This window comes from Rosa rugosa, chromosome 6 (genome assembly GCF_958449725.1).
Source record: "Rosa rugosa chromosome 6, drRosRugo1.1, whole genome shotgun sequence".
NCBI lineage: Eukaryota > Viridiplantae > Streptophyta > Magnoliopsida > Rosales > Rosaceae > Rosa > Rosa rugosa.
In genome coordinates, this window is record NC_084825.1 from 19,599,233 (window position 1) to 19,609,887 (window position 10,655).

A 10,655-nucleotide genomic window follows, 5' to 3' on the forward strand; every position below is an offset into this window, starting at 1 on the left:
TTGCCATTTCGTGTGGGGAGCTGTTATACGGTGGATAGGTTTAGTGCATTTTTACTCTATTGGTTTTTGAATGCTGCCCAACATTTATATAATTGTGTTCTTACTTGTCACTAGTGTCGTATAAATATTGTGTGGGTTTCTTTGTTTCAAAAAGTTCATTGCATTAGATGACCAGCCAAAAAGTCAGAGTCTAACATACACTTAAAAGACAGAAAAATGGCGGGGTAACTACCACGCTCCTATCTAAGCAATGTAAACTCATTACAAGTCGATTTTGAGCCTGCTTTGGAAGCGGATCCATAAACAAAGAACAACTCCGTGTCTTCTAGGGCAAAATCATTTACTAGCATCCCCATTAGCTAGGCGCGCAATTGCGGTACCAACAGAGAGCCACTTCCCAGCAAACAAATAGGAGTCAGTTCCTCATCCATAAGCCGCTTCCTCCAGTCCAAATTCAAGATAATTACCAATTCCGAAGAACCATGATCTGAATTAGGACTGGCATTTTAAAAAACCCTAAGCCCATAATGCGGGCCTAGATACAGCCCAGCAACCCAAGTTTGAGCCTAGGCCCAAAGGCCCAAGCCCAAACCCGAGCAGCCAAGACAGCAGCCCTAGCCCCAGTAGCCAAGCCACCCCTGCCGCCGTCCAACCCTCTGGCGGTCGACCGCGACGAAGCCCGGTCATGGTGACCTCAAGCTTCAAACCCAAACCGGAGAACCAGGACTGCCCGACTTGCAGAACGATCAGCTCACGATCTGGATCCACCGACGCGAATCAACGTCAAACCACTGTTCTTGCCGGACCCAAACCCGTCCAAGCAACACAGCTGCTAGATCCAACAAAGCCTGCAAAGACAAAGCTCCGCCGCTGTGCTATGCCCAGAATCCGGCGAGCCCTAGACCGGAAGCCACCACGATCGACCTGCTCAGATCCGGATCTATACCAACCCAAGCCAGGAACCAAGCCGCCACCGCTGAACCAGACCCGATCCAGACCAAAAACTCTGCACCTCTGCCACACCGTCGTCGCACCCGAGAGCGCGCTGCAGCCTTGCCTAGTCTGGGGAGCGAAGCTTCACCGCCGCCAGCAACACGAAACCTAGGTTTCGTAAACCGAGGTCGCTCCAAGAAATACGGAGGCCTCCTAGCAAAAGTTGACTTAATAATAATTTGAATTGACCAACTAAAAGTTGATAACAATTCAACTAAAATTGATCAAATAGGTTCTCTCTCTTTTGAGACTTGGTGGCGCGTCCCAATCTCTCCGCCTTTCATGGGTGTTTTTGCCCGGAATCTGACCCCAATCCCAGGCTCTAGGCCTCCTTTTTCTCGCTTTGTTTTTTTTTTCCTTTTGTTTGTTTTCCTTTCCTCCGTTTTCCTTGTGTGGATGATCCAATTGAATCACCGAACTTTCTGTTCTTCTCAATCTTATTCTCTCTATATTTTAGATCCAATCATGTGCACTGTTGCGTTACATATCCTCTATTGTTTGTCTGAAGTCAACAACGCATGCACCACCTTCGATTTTGCTCCTTGGAGCGTTGCTTTAAGCGGTTACCCACTAGTGCACACGGGGTTCTACCCAATCGTGCAACACAAGATTGATAACCTTTTGGTTGTTGTCTTTGTGATCCCTTTGTGGATCTGTTTGGTTTTCTTTTTCCTCAGTTTTCTTGGTTCCTGCGATGGCTTTCTAATGTGGCTATGTATTTGAAATTGGAGAATTGTGTTTCTGTGTTCAGAAGGGGTTTCTTTGGTTGTTCTTTGTTTGGATTTGTTTGCTTCATCTCCCAAGCATCTTTTTTTTTTTTTTTTGGTCGAAAAGTAAAGTTTGTATTAGATGACCCAAAGGATCCACCACAATACAAGAAGTACAAAAAATCCCAGAAAATAGAGGCACATAGGCCTAAAAAATGAGAGGTATTCTCATCAATGAGTAGCCCATAAGCGCAGTATGGTTTGGGAAGGTAGAGACGTGGTAGATAGGTGAGGTAGATGAAAAAGAGAGCGGAACTGGAAGATGGGTCTAGAAATGGATGATGTGTGCAAGGGATGGGAAGATGGAATGGGTGGACGGGTTGGTGGTGGTGAGGGTGGGGGTGGAGGTGGAGGTGGGGAGACTCTCAAAATAATGGTTGTATTGGAGAAAATTTCTAGAGAAAATGTAGAACCTCTCTCTCTAGAAATTTTCTAAAGGGCTTTTTTTCTCTCTATCTCCCAAGCATCTTGGTTTGGTCGATTTGTTGTGGTTCATCCTGCTGCAATTTCTTGTGGTTGTGATTCCTCGACGGCGTTTTCACTAACGATGGGGTTTGGATGCTCTGTTTGGGCCTCCCTGTTTTGGGCTCGTGCTGTACTTTTTTTTTATCCTTTGTTTTGTTTTGTCTTGTGGTTATTGGCCTTTGGACTGTTGTACTATGTTATTGGCCTTCTGGCCTTGTAGTTTTTGTTCTAGTGTAAGCTTAGTTCTGGTTTGAATAGATTGCTTATTTACTAAAAAAAAAATGTGATAATTTTACAAAAAAATATATCACGCTATGTAACCTGATATACGCTTTTAAATAACCATAAAGCCTCATGAAAGAACATAGCAAAACAAACGGAGTCAAGTCTTAACATAATCTCCAATCTCAAAGTCAAACTCTATGGATACTAATACTATGTTATCACCTCAAATTGAACAAGCTCAACAGAGGTGGTCATGCCTTGTAGGTTCAAGTAGAAAGCTTCTTCTTAGGAGAGGACCTTGTTTGAAACTTTTGCCAAGGAAATTGAAAGAAACTTTGTAGCAGTAGGCTCCTTTGGTTTGTTTTTCGCTATGACAAGTCTTCTTTTAGCCTTCTTTGGATTTGAAAGCTCAATAGCAAGCCTAATCTTTATGTTGTCACTCTTTTAAGATCAAGTAACACATGAATGGAACGAATATGAACTCGTATTACAGTTACATAAAAATCCACACAACCCTTTCTCCCAAGGGATGACCCCTCTTTAGAGAAATATTGTTTCCTTAGGACAGAGTCCCAAGTGCCATCAATATTATGAAAACTAGAAAATCGGGTGGGTTAGGACCCGAAACCGCAACCGCATTGTATTCATGCGGGTCGGTGCGGTTTGGGAGAGAAACGGCACTGTTTTGTTTCGGTGTGGTTTCCAACCCACTTTTTCCGGTGCGAAACGGTGCAATACCGTATTTTCAGTGTATAATGCCCACCCCTACCCATTGGCATTCAGTTTGATTAAAGAGTCATGTGAATGTCACGTGGCTGGACCCAAAAAAGTCTAGCATGACAAGCTTGGAGCATGGAAGATATTCCCACATATGATCGCTACATGTTTTCTACAACTGTATCCGCTTGATTAAGGTAGTAAGGCAAGCTGGGCCAACTGAGACTCCAAGTTGCCCCAAGAGGAAACCAATCAACATGCAAAAGGTTGCGATATAATTATGTGGCAGAATGTGTAGTTGGTAGATTTTGTACTACACATGTATTCCCACCTAGCTTTGAGATAAGAAAGATCTAGACGACCTGGGTGCTTTTGGATACCAATTCTCATGATTCAGATGGCAAGACAAGCTACAATGAAATTAGTGCTTACAGTTGACCAGTTTTCCATATGCTATTGTTCTGTATATTTCTTTTATTTCAAGTCTTTAATTAAGTCAGTGATGTAAATATTTGTACAACGAATGTATAAAGCTTAGCAAGCAAAAAACTCTGTGACATCGTGTGGGAGGCATTTCCTAGTATATATAAACACAAAATGACTTTCCCCTTATTTAAAATGGCCATCCCAAGCATATATACCTCAAATTTCTATGCGCTTTCAATTAGAGTAATCGTCATTTCCACCTCCACCATTTACTGAAGGGCACTCTTGCTGCCAATGTCCGGGGGCTTCTCCTTCCACCATATGAGTAAACAATGGACTCATTGTTTGAGTCCTCCCCTCCCGCTTGGCCTCATCCATGCATTTTTCTGATCAACTGCATAAAGGCAATCTTGGGCCCAATGTCCTGGGCGACCGCACTTGAAGCATTCATTTCTTCCCACAGATGATCTATCTCCTCCCCCATGGTTGCTCTACCCCGAGGATGAGTAGGCTTCCCTTCCCATTTTCCTTCCATACATATCTTCAGTGGCGGATCCAGGATTCAAAATCGGGGTGGGCTTGAATTTTTTTTTATTTTTTTTTATTGAAGTGATAGGAAAATTTAGCACAGTGCCAGTATTTAACTAAAATATATTAGATATATACTTTATTGAGATGCAAAAAATAAAAACGCATCCAAAACTATTACTTAATCGATTAACAAAAAGAAAAATTTTTGAAATCATTTTTTATTAAATAAAACAATCGAGAGGTTGAAAATATTATTCTAATAAAAATAGTACAGTAACAACTCACTCATAAGGGTCTTCAGAAATACTTATTGTAATACCCCGAAAATTCGTTATTAATTTCTGGGATTTAATTAGTGGTTATTGGACGATTTCGTGGCTCGTGGACGGAGCGGAAGTGTTACGGACGAATTATTAGTCGAAGAATATGGTTTTAGGGGGGTTACGAAGTTTGACTTTTTATACGTTTAGATTCTGTGAGAACTTCCTTCACGGAAATTGTAAAACGCGTCGATACGAGTTCGTGGATATCCGGAACGCTAGAATCGGAGTTCATATGAAGAAGTTATGGCTATCGGAAAAAGTTTCCATTTTGGTATATATGGGAAATTTCCGGAAAAATATCAGAAAAATCAGATTTTCCCATTTTGGAAAGTTTTTTCTCTCTCCTCTCTCCCGAGTTTTCCCGAGCAGCCATCTTCATAGAGCTCGTTCTCCCTCCTCCGGCCACCAATCGAAGAGATTCTTGTCCCTATCTCTTCGCCTCACTCCCATCTACGACTCTGTGGAGTTTCACGACGTGGGTCGGCCTGTGCACGACACAGAAACTCCGGGAAGTTTGGTACCCGACCTGCAAATCGCCTCCATCGGTTCTTCCTTTTCCGGCCACCATAGCCGGTGGTTCTTGAGGGATTTTGCAGCCCAGAAGACGTTGATGCTTTGCGGCTTGGGACGATTTCACTTGTGGAGGACGAATCGAAGCTTGAAATTCTAGGGTTTCAATCGGCCTCTTTGTGTTCTAAGGTAAAATTCGATCTTTTGGCTTATATTTAGACTTTGTGCTAGTTATGAAAGTTGTAATTTGAGTTGAGATGAAGATTTTTTATGTTGAAAATTTTTTCAAATTTTGACTTTAGATGGGCGGCGGCGCCGCCACTGTGGTGGTGTTTTCCGGTGGCTTCCGGCCACCCCAGGGACAGTTTCTATTCCTGATTTCGATCTACTCGTCGATACGAGCATTTCGATATATAGTTTGTAATTTTTGGAAATCGTATGAGCATGTTATGAATTTTCAAAGTTTTAGGGTTGTCAGTTTGATCGGTTTATGATCCGTAGGGATTCGGCCGTCCGATCGACTTGTAATTTTGATGGATTGATCGTAGAAGTGTTCCGAAGACGTTGGATGGTCTCGGATGAGGATCTGACGATTGGATCGTCGTATAATTGTATTTTGTGAATTGTGTGCTTTATGTTGTATTGAGTGTGACCTTAATGTGATTAGGTGATTGACGGAATTGTGTGAGCGGAGTATGGATGAGCTAGTTTGTGCTTGTCTTGGTTTGTGTGAAGACGCAGCAGGATTTGGAGGTGAGTAAATCTCATGGTGTTTCGGTCGATAGATTAGTTATGTTTAATTTAGTAGATTTAATTGTTAGTTTGCAAAATCATATTTATCAAAATAAATTATTTGTTTTAAAATATATGAACTTGATCGACAACGGTTCATGGGTAAGTTAAAACATGGTTTTGATATAAAATGATTTTCGAGTAGTTAATACGTACGAACTATAGTTTGTATTAGTGATCATTCCTGAGTGAATGACTACGTATATATATATATATATATATATATATACAGATCCTATCCAGAGCGGAGCTCTGCTTTGAAAATTAACGTGTGAAGTTCGAGTTTTTGGTCACTTTTCGGTCGGATATCCACATCTCGACCGTTCAATTTTTAGGCACTAGTGTATAGATCGTCTCTGCAAATTTTCAGCCAAAATGATGATCGTTAAGGCGTTGATAATTGCCTTAAAGCTAGTACGGTTCAGGTTGACAGATTCAGTCCGTCCATTGGTTTAAGCGAGTTAGATACCTTAATGATCATCAATTTGACTGAATATTTGCAGAGATGATCTATACACTAGTACCTAAAAACTGAACGGTCGAGATGTGGATATGCGACCGAAAAGTGACCCAAAACTAGAACTTCACACGTTAATTTCAAAGCGGAGCTCCTCTCTGGATAGGATCTGTATATATATATATATATATATATATATATATATTTATGTGAAATATATATATCTGGATGGTGTGGCGTTGTGATATGTATATGTTTGATGATTATACTGTTGAAAGAGTGAATTGAAACAGTGATGTGACATTGTGAGTCGAATGGGATTTCCTACTGTTGAAAGAGTGAATTGAAACTGTGATGTGACATTGTGAGTCGAGTGGGATTTCCTTAAAAGGTTTTGTTTTGAGGGCCAAGTGATCCGAAGTCCGACGGTTACAGTGGTAACCTGTTAGGGGAGTTTTGTTCTGAGGGCCAGGTGGTCCGAAGTCCGATGGTTACAGTGGTAACCTGTTGTTAAGTCATCGGATGCTTGCACTTTGGTCAATGGGGCAGGTTACGATACAGTTATCGGATGCTTGTACCTTGGTCAAGGGGGTTGGTTACGATACAGTGGGGTGTAATTCATCAGATGCTTGCACCTTGGTCAAGGGGGCAGGTTACGATACAGTTATCGGATGCTTGTACCTTGGTCAAGAGGGCAGGTTACGATACAGTTTGAGCTCTAGTCTGTCTGTCATTGTACTGCATGGGGGTGACGCGTTAGGTTACTTGAGGCCCATGAGTATACGTGTTTTAAAAAGAGAGTTCGGGTGGATTCTTTCTTTTATTGTCCATTGAGGGACTTGAGTTCTTTCTAGAGTGTGGAGTTGATTTCGGTTTTATTTGAATGGTTTGATTTTAATGTAATCTCCTGAACTAAGTTATATGCAGGGATTACTGTCGTTTGAATTGTTTGTTTTAATTTAATCTCTTGAACTAAGTTATATGCAGGGATTACTGCTTTTTGAATTGTTTGTTTTAATGTAATTTCCTGAACTAAACTATACGCAGGAATTGCTATGATTTGAATTGTGTGATTTTAGGTGATCTCCTGAACTAATTCTCTATGCAGGGATTACTAATTTTTACCGACTGTGATTGGATGTTTGGTTGTGTTTGTGGAGTGAAATGTTGTTGCTTTAATTATCTCACGAGTTGAGAAATTATAAGCATGCGTGACGTGAGTCACTTTAATTGAGTTTACTCATACGGGCTTTAAAAAGCTTACCGGGTTTGTTTTGTTCAACCCGGTGCACTATTCTATGGTGTAGGGTTTATTGTGCAGGTTAGAATATCGATTAATCTTCGTCGAAGCTGAGGGGTACGTTCGGTAGCATGGACGTCGAAGGGTAATCTTAGTTTTAAGTCTTCCGCTGTGTAGTGAGTTGTGGTGGGTGTGTTTACTTATTGAATTGTCATTTAGTTTAATTTGTAAACTATCTATAATGTAATATGTGACTCTAAAAAACGAGTCGGTATTGACATTGTGAGCTCAGTTTGTTTAGTTGCTTAATTTAAATGAAAAATTTTCTATGTGTGTTTCTTGTGCTTGTTAAGTTATCGCGTTTTGGATTTAAATTTATTTATTCAAAATCCGGGGCGTGACAGTTTGGTATCAGAGCGTGAGGTACATATTTGGTGACAGTCAGTACTACTCGAGTGATGACCCGTCTGCAGCGGATCCCCATCATATACTCCTCGGTATTGACATATATGGTCATTGGGTATGTGGAGTGTTAGGTGTCGTCTAGGTGTCGTCTAGAGCGATAAGTCGTCAGAGCATAGGTCGGCTCTGTAAGTGAAGTGTAGGAGCTTGGTGTAGCTTATTTGAGTTGTAGTCTTTTGAGGAATAGGAACCTCTGGATTGAACTCTGATTGAGTCGGCAATGATTGTTTCATGGAAGCGATGTCCTTTTGTACGATTGAAGTTGGTTGGTTAGGGTCATGGCGTTTGACCTATGCTTGTATCTAAAGTCGTTACAAGTATTTGATCGAGTGTAGTTGTGCCTTCCTAAGTTGGATTGGCAGAGGTATTGGGTGGAAGGTGCTTATCAGGGGATAGTCATCTTGTTTAATTGCGTGGTGTCTTAGTGGAGCATTTTATTCCGCATACTGTTATGTGTTTAAGGTGACTCCGAGGTATCTATGCTGACCTTGGGTGTGGTCTGACTTCTTGGTGTGGTATTGAGATTGATTGTGTGGTAATGGGTTTTTGCATGATGTCTATAGTTAGACTTGTGCGTGTAGCTACCTTTTGCGGAGTGATGCATCTCTATTGTTGTATGATAGGAGCATTTTAATGCGACGTTTTACTTGCTTTTCCCTACATTTCTTGCGTTATTTCCTTATTAAAACTCTGTTTAGGAAAGTTTCCATTCTTCGAAGGGGAAAGTTCCTATTTGTAGAAAGTTTCTATTTTGTAGTTTCTATTTTTCATTTTTGGAAAGTTTCCATTTTCAGTTTAGGAAAGTTGCCATTTTTCATTTTAGGAAAGTTTCTATTTTTCTTACTAGTTTCTATTTTCAGGACCTTGGAGCTAAAAAGTGGAAATGAACTCACAAATGGAAAGAGGAGCTTGCGAACGTTAAGGGGAGCAAAAATGAGGAACAATGAGCCACAGAAATGAGCAGAAATGAAGAAAAGAAGTTTTCCTGCTTCAACCAGGAAACCCTGCGAAAAGGAGGAAAGCTTACCAATGAAGTTTCCAACGTTACTATGAAAAGAAATGGAAAAATAAAGTGTTATGGCGTTGGAAGGTAACAAGGCTTGAAGTTGAAGCAACAAGGCCCAAGAACTCTCAAGAATGAATTGGATTTTCGGCAAATTGGATAAAAACCCACAAAGCCCATGGAATTAGGGTTGTGACGCAATGGATTAAACCCTAGAAGTCTTTTGCCGTGAAATATCAAGAGATAAATAAGGGAAGTGGCGTGAGAATCAAGAAGAACCTAGAAGATTTCGGCAAGAGATTTTCTAGGGCAATTTTAATGGAAAGATAAACCCTAGAAAACCTTTTGCCGTCCAAGCCAAGAGGAAAAGAAGGATTTGCCGTGTGAATCAAAGAAAAAATAAAAGATTTCGGCAAAGAGATATTCTCTAGAGAGTTTTAAGGAAAGAAAATATGTGTGGAGACCAAGAAAAGCTCAAAAGGTGTCTAGATTCATCCCTAGAATTCCTAAAGGAAGTTTGGCCGAATTTAAACTAGAAAAATCAGAAATTATCTCAAGCTATTTCGGCAAGATTTCTAGGGAATTAAAAGAGAATTTTGTGATTGGTTGGACCACCTCATAGGGCTTATGTGGCAAGCAAGCATTGGAAGAAATTATGTGGAGTTATCATGTTAATTTCGTGGAAAATAAAGGAGTGCACGGCTTGGAGACCAAGTTGGTCGTGCTCCTATATATACTCCCCCTTTCTCAACGTCAAGGGATCCTCTCCTTTATGTTTTAGCTTTAGAAAAATTCAGAAAAGTTCTTAGCATAGCCGTGAGTTCCTCCATCCTCTAGAGCAAGCCACGAGTTCAAGCAAGGCCAAGGGAGAAGAAGAATTGCCGTGAGCATCATCATCCACCACCATCCTTGAAGCTTGCTTTCGAGATTCAAGAGACCACAACGTTAATCATCCATCTTCATCCTCCATCCACGGTGTAATCCGATTCTCCTTTGTAACCTTTGCTTTGATTTCGTTGGTTTTGTTCTAGTTGACATATGTGTCTGAACGAATATTAATTTCTGGAATTTTTTATGATTAAATGAAATTTTCAGATTCATATTATTGTTCTTCGAGAGTTGCTTATGTGGGTTTGTTTAATTAAATTTGCGTTATAGATAACTTTTGTATTTTAATCTTATGTGGTTGCAAACACTTAGGGTTTCGATATGAATGGTGCTAGGTTTAAGAACATGAAATCGACTTTTCGTTTTGTGTAAACTTGAATCAAAGTAGTAAAGGTTTTGTACAAAGATCGAATTTAATTAAAGAGAATTGCAATTAGGTGGACTTTTTCATAACTAAGTTGTACACTTGAGTTGATAGCCTTTCTCTATGTCTAATGCGTTAAACATGTCATGATTGACTAGCTTTCTAGGGTTTGATTACATGTTTGATAGGATTGATCTAGGTGCTTTCGCTTAGGTTAATTAGCATTGAAAAGTAAAATATGGGAAATCATTTGCTTTCGAATGTTTCACATGATCAACTCCTTTCTCATGACTTAGATGAAAAATATTAGGGTTTGAATCGATTTTAATCATATGTTTCGGCTTTTGATCTTTGTTCTCTCATTCCATTCGTGTTTTTATGTTTTTGCATTTTAATTGTTTTGTTAACTTAGTTTTATTTTCGAAAAAACCAAAAACAAAATCCCCCCTTTTCGTGTAAAATGTTTATAGTTGTGAATATCTTTGTGAATAT